The sequence below is a fragment of the Kryptolebias marmoratus genome, linkage group LG21 (genome assembly GCF_001649575.2).
Source record: "Kryptolebias marmoratus isolate JLee-2015 linkage group LG21, ASM164957v2, whole genome shotgun sequence".
NCBI classification, from domain to species: Eukaryota; Metazoa; Chordata; class Actinopteri; order Cyprinodontiformes; family Rivulidae; genus Kryptolebias; species Kryptolebias marmoratus.
In genome coordinates, this window is record NC_051450.1 from 8,237,588 (window position 1) to 8,243,861 (window position 6,274).

Here is a 6,274-nt window from a genome sequence, read left to right on the forward strand (position 1 = left end):
TAATCATCAAAATTAAACGAAATAAACATTTGAAATATATGAGTTTGTATGTAATGTATGAATATAATATACAAGTTTCACTTTTTAAATGGAATTACTGAAATCAATCTACTTTTTCATGATATTCTAATTTTATGACCAGCACCTGTAGTAAGATTACTGATATCACGATTAGGATGCGCTCCAGCCCTCTGTATCAGGCGGAGCCTACGATCTACAAGAGTCGACGATTCCTTTGTTCCAGGCTTCTCTCTGCTCCATCCACCAGGGGTGTCAGACTCCATTCCTCGGGGGCCGCTGTCCTGCATGTTTTAGATGTGTTCTTGCTTTAAAACACCTGGTTTAAATGGATGACTTGTTGCCATGCTCCTAAAGAACTTGATGATTTGGTGAGGAGGTGATTAAACCATTTGAATCAGGTGTGTTGGAGCAGAAAAACCTAAAACCTCCAGGACAGCGGCGCTCCAGGCCTGGAGTTTGACACCCCTGTTTTAGACAGAAGTCCCTGTGCTGCCCTTATACTAATTTTCTGCCTTATTAAGAATAAATAGTTAAAGGGTAAATTGTCTGAGTTCTCCATCCTCTGGGATAAAAGGACTGGAAGTGAGCCGAGGGTGGTGTGTTGGCGAAAGTAGCATTGTACGCCCCACATGCTGGACAATTTTAAGATCCTGCCACTGTGTCCTCATGACCCCTATCAAACTCCATCAAGTGCTGGTTATGTGGTCTAATGCAGGGGTTCCCGACCCTGGTCCTCAAGGATCCCCATCCTGCATGTGTTCATTGTTTACCTGCTTTTCAGTAGATCTTCAATGTCTGCAGAAGCCTATTAATCAATCAGTCATTCAAATCAGGTGTGTCAAAGCAGGGAAACAACTAAAACATGCAGGATAGTGTTCCTCGAGGACCAGGGTTGGGAATCACTGGTCTAATGTGTCTGGCTAAGTCCTTTCTGTCTGCTGATTTGACTGACTGTTGGACACTCTGACAACTGCCTGATAACACTATTGCTCCACTGGTGACGCACTACTTTTGCCCCCTTGGTGCCCATTCTAGACATGTCAGCAAATCATTTTTATTCCCATATCTTGTCTGCAATGTGGACTTTGCTTGCTTAACGTTTTTTGTCGGTGAATGTGTGCCATTTGACATTTGAAATATACTTTGTGTTCATTCACAGAGAGAACATTTCTGTCCCCCTCCTCTCTTTGTCTGTGCTCACTGACAGTCTCTCAGTCTAAAACCTGTTTAGTACCTCTACATCATCAGAGCGGGACTGCTTCCTCTGCTGAAGATGGTGTCCTGACAGTGCTGTCTGGTCTCTGCGGCTCCTGAATTGACATGATGGATAATATGTTGAAGGGTCCCTTCTGTCATCCAGATGCCCAATTAGAGTCCTGGCTATGGCTGGCCGGTCTGGACGGAGAGGCAGGAGGGCAGCATCAGTCACTCAGCGGACCACACTGACTTTTTTCTTTTTTTTTTCTTCTTTTTTTTGCTGGTTTAATCCATCGGTCACCTGACGCAGCAACAAAAGAAGCTCTGTGTTTACTGCTCTCCTCTCTCATGTGAGACTTTGAGAGGCAGAGTGCCCCAAACCACTCGGGCTGAAGCATGTGTGTGTGTGTGTGTGGCTGGTCATTATTTAGAGTCTGCGTGGCACAAACATTGGGAACGTTCAGGGTTTGATTTCCACCGGGGCCTCCGAGACAAAGGTGTGTGCACTCAGTGAAGCAGTAACGCTGAGAACAATCGGCTGCAGCTGGAGGAAATGTAGCAGCAGTAAAACACAACGTCAACTGTGTTTTTGCTTTTACGCACCGACTGCTTTTATTCAGAAGCTCAAAAATGATACCCGATTAGTTGTGTTTGTTAAAAAGAGGAGCATTTGTGTGTTGCACACTACAGCAGCCTAAAAATGTGACAATGGGAGCAATGCAGAAGCAACGCAGCACCCTTATTACTGTTTGAATGTTATGCTATTTGTTCTGCAGCTTTAGGAAAACTGAAAAAATACATGAAACAACACATTGATTGTGAATGGTGTGCTATGAGTTTTGGCAGCAGTATGTTGTATGACATAGAGGACCTTTGCACAAAAAAATGGTTCAAAAATTCCTGCTGTGAGCAAACTTCTTTGTCTTCTTTTTCTTTCAGCTGTTCCCTTTCCAGGGGTCGTCACATCGAGTCATCCTCCTCCATCTAACTGTCTTCTGTGTCCTCCGTCCTCACTCCAACTGCCTCCATGTCCTCTCTAACTGCATCCATATATCTCCTCTTTGTCTTTTTCCTGGCAGCTACATCTCTAACATCCTTCTACCAATATACCCACTGTCCCTCCTCTGCACATGTCCAAACCATCTCAGTCTGGCAAACTTGTCCAAAAGTGGGAAACGTACGAAACAACTGCCAGTCTCCCCCAGGAGTGGATGTCCCAGCAAACTCACCCTAAGGTCAGACTGTGCAACGCTCAAAGAAACTGCAAAAGACCCAAGAGCTCCATCTCAGACTCCACAGGCCTCAGTTAGCAGGTCAAAGGTTAAAGTTCATGACAGAACAATTAGAAAAAGACTGTGGCTTGTTTAGAAAAAGGTCGCAGGAGAAAGCCTCTCTAAAGTTAATATGACGCCACAAAGTTTCATCTGAATGAACAACAGGACTTCTGGAAATGTCTTTTTGACAGATCAGACCAAAGTGGAGATGTTTGCCCATAAAAAACAAACAAACAAATACAGCATATCAGCAGAAACACTTCAGACAAGCTGTCAGCACGGTGGAGGAGGACTGATGGTTTGGGCTCCTTGCAGTCATTGAATCGACCATGAACTCCTCTGTAGACCAAAGGACTCTGGAGTCAAATGTGAGGCCGTCTGTCTGACAGCTGAAGCTCGGACCAAACTGGGTCATGAAGACACAGAACAATGATCCCAAACACAGCAGCTGATCTACAGCAGAACGACTCAAAAAAAGAAGCATGAAGATGTCGGAACGGTCCGGTCAAAGTTAGGACCTTAGCTTGACTGAAATGCTGTGGTGGGACCTTAAGAGAGCTGTGCAGAAACCAATGTCTGCAATGATCTGAAGCAACGTTATACAGAAGAGTGGGCCAAAATTCTTCCACAACACTGTGAGAAACTGATAAAGTTTAATAAAAAACCCCTACAAAGTTATTGCTGCTAAAGGAGGATCTACAATCTGGTGGATGATGGGCCGAACTTAGTTTTTTATTTACAGTTTTGCCATTTTGGCCTCATTTTGTTTAATAAATAATGACACGGTGGAACCTGTTGTGTGTTTTTCTTCACTCAAGGTTAGATGTGAATCATTTTAAAACCCGATGAAGACCAGATCATTTTTATTGTCCTTTTCCTTTTCCTATGACTGTAAATGTCAAGGCGTCATGTTTCCATGTATATTTGTGAGAAAAGAAACGACACAGCCCTGTTACTTGTCGCTTTCAAACAGAAATACTGAGAAAACCGTAAGGCGCTGTCTCACTGGGCTGTGACTAGTTGGCATTCGCCAGGGAGTCTCCGAAACGTCTCTTGCGACGTTTGGGGCGGTTCTCATTTTACTGCACAGAGGAACATGTTCATGACACCGCGGTGTCAGCAGAGGTGACGGTAGATGGATCAGCTGGTGTTAGGCGGCGTTAATGCCTGCAGCATTTACACTTTAACGTCTCTCAGCTGACAGCCGACCTGCGTTTATGAAACAAGCCTCGCTGGACGTGTAGAGGAGCCGGTGGCAGCAAACCCCCGGGTTTTACAGGATGTAACGGGGGCGCATTTAACAGATCGGGGCCAAGCAGGAGGGTCAGAGAGCAGCGGATCAGTGCCGGCATGCTGACGGCTTTTTACAGGATGATAAAAACCGCTGAATACGTGATCACATCATCCTCTGGGACCACTGAGGAGCTAAAGGTTCAGCCCGCTTCATTTCAGACACTAATAACGTACTCATTGTAGCTCTGCTGGAAACACTTGACAAAGGTCAAAACACAAAAACTATGAGAAAATAAAACACAACAAACTAAATAAGACGATTCAGTAAATTAAAGGCCTGGTGATCCTTGAAGGAATCCATATCGCTCGCCACCTTTCTTACCAGAAAATGTTAATGTTAGAGAACGAAAGCTGTTTTTGTCAAACCTTAAAAATAACAATTAATGGAATCTCTCGAAGTATGTGTTGAGGATGACTCTCAGCTACTACCACACCAAATTTTAGCCCAGCATCTGTAAAACAGGCTGAGTCATAGCCATGTTTCGGCTAATGTTGATTAGCTGTGGCGTCCATTTTGAATTGGGTTGACTCCACAAGTGAATCAGTCATAGATGCACGTCCAATTACTTTAATTCAGTGTTTCACGAGATGTTTTACTAATACGACAGACAAATGAACGCACGCACAAACACAGGCAACAGCGACAATTAGAAAACTTGATGAAACCGAAAACACAAAAAGGGCAACAAAAACATTTTATCTTCGGTTTCAAATACACTAAATACTGCCCATCTTTTGGAGATGAGAACACATGTAGGATATTTTTAGACAAGTCTTTAAAACGCGAAGATGATTCAGTGTTTTTGGTCGCAGCAGCAGAAACTGCAGTGCAGCTTGTACCTGTTTCCCTGACGTGAGGTGAAGATTCAGCAGCTTTAATTGGATCAAGTGACAGGATTTCCTGCTGAATCAAGTCTCTGCGCGTTCAGACGGACTGTGCACGGGGGGGTAATTATCTACGCGATTAACATCAAAATATTTACTTATGCGACGCATCAGCTCAGGTTCAAACAAGCAGGGGTGCCAACCCACCCTGAGGTAATCAGCTGCATTCTGGGCTTTTCGGAGGTGGGCACAGGAGAGTTTCATCCAAACAAACTCAGCAGGGGTTTCAGGACGAGGGAAGGTTGCAAACATGTGCAGCAGGGAGCCCCGCAAAGAGCCGGAAGGAGTGTTTTGCTCCTCTACAGATCTAATTGACAGGACCACGCAGCAGATGTGGCTATCAGAGTGTTTGTTTGCAGAAAAGAAAAAAGAAAAGGTTTCAGGACAGGAGGAGTGAAACAGGAGCAGACAGGATGGAGGAATGAGCTAATCCTGGTTATGTAACATGGTGGGGTGCTGCAGAGGGATCCACCACAGCTCTATTTGCATTCTATACAGAAAAAAACCACCTGTGAAGTTGCAGCTGCTTCTTTCAGCAGCTCCTCTGCACATTCTGTCACACAAAACAAGCTACAGACAAGACTACTGTTCTTCATATTGTGTGTCTGCCACATTTTTAAGTAAAACTCTTCTGTGGCAGAAGACGTTGAATGAAGATCTTTATTTTCTCAAAGGCTGAGATGATGGTGATTAGAATGCAAAGCTCTGATCAAATATTTATGACCAACATACTGTATTTAGGGCAGATTACAGAGACCTAAAAAAAGACCTAAACGATTGACAAAACACACTGATGCATTTGTGTTTCCATTTCCCATTCCTGCTATGTTTAGTAGCCACTTATTGCACCATTTTATTTTGCTGCTTCCTTTCTGTTTGGTTTTTCTTTGGTTATGTGCCTGTGACTCAATTATGTTGTGATTTTTTTTGTCATTTCGTAAAAATCCTTCCATGTTTAAACACCTTTACCTTTTTATTTTTGTTTTTATGCTTTTTTAAACAGAAATTTTATGTTTGTTTCAGTGATTTTGAGCTGATTTGTTGTTTTTCAGATTTCCGTCTGCATTTAGCCTATTTTTGTTGTTGAGTGATGTCTTCTTTTTGTCTGAATTCGTGAATGCTCAACTCTAGACATTATTTCTTTTTACTTAAGTGCAACTTTTTTTTTTAAAAGCATAAAAATGTACATAGAGAGACCTCTATTCAAACTAAAGTCAGTTCTGGTGTTCCACAGGGTTCTGGACTTGAACCAGTTTGTTTTGTTTTGTTTTTTTGACAAGCCATTCATTTCCACTGTTATGGTGGTGGACCTAAAGCATTTATTGTGAAGCTGGGAATCAAGGAAAGACTAAGGCAGCACCCTCGCCTGCGTTGGCCCGGTCACCAGGTACCCATCAGTGGGTCCAGGAGGGCACCCCAGTGTCCTTATTCCAGGTGACGTATTCAGCTGTGGTCTTTCTTCATCAAGGCCTTCAAAGTCTTCTTCCTTCTGAGTCTGTCTCCTCTCCTGAGGCCAGTTTGCCATGGGAGACTCTACCAGGGCCTGATACCCCAGACAACATGCCCTCCAGGATCATGGGGGTACTCAAACCCTGATTAGGACG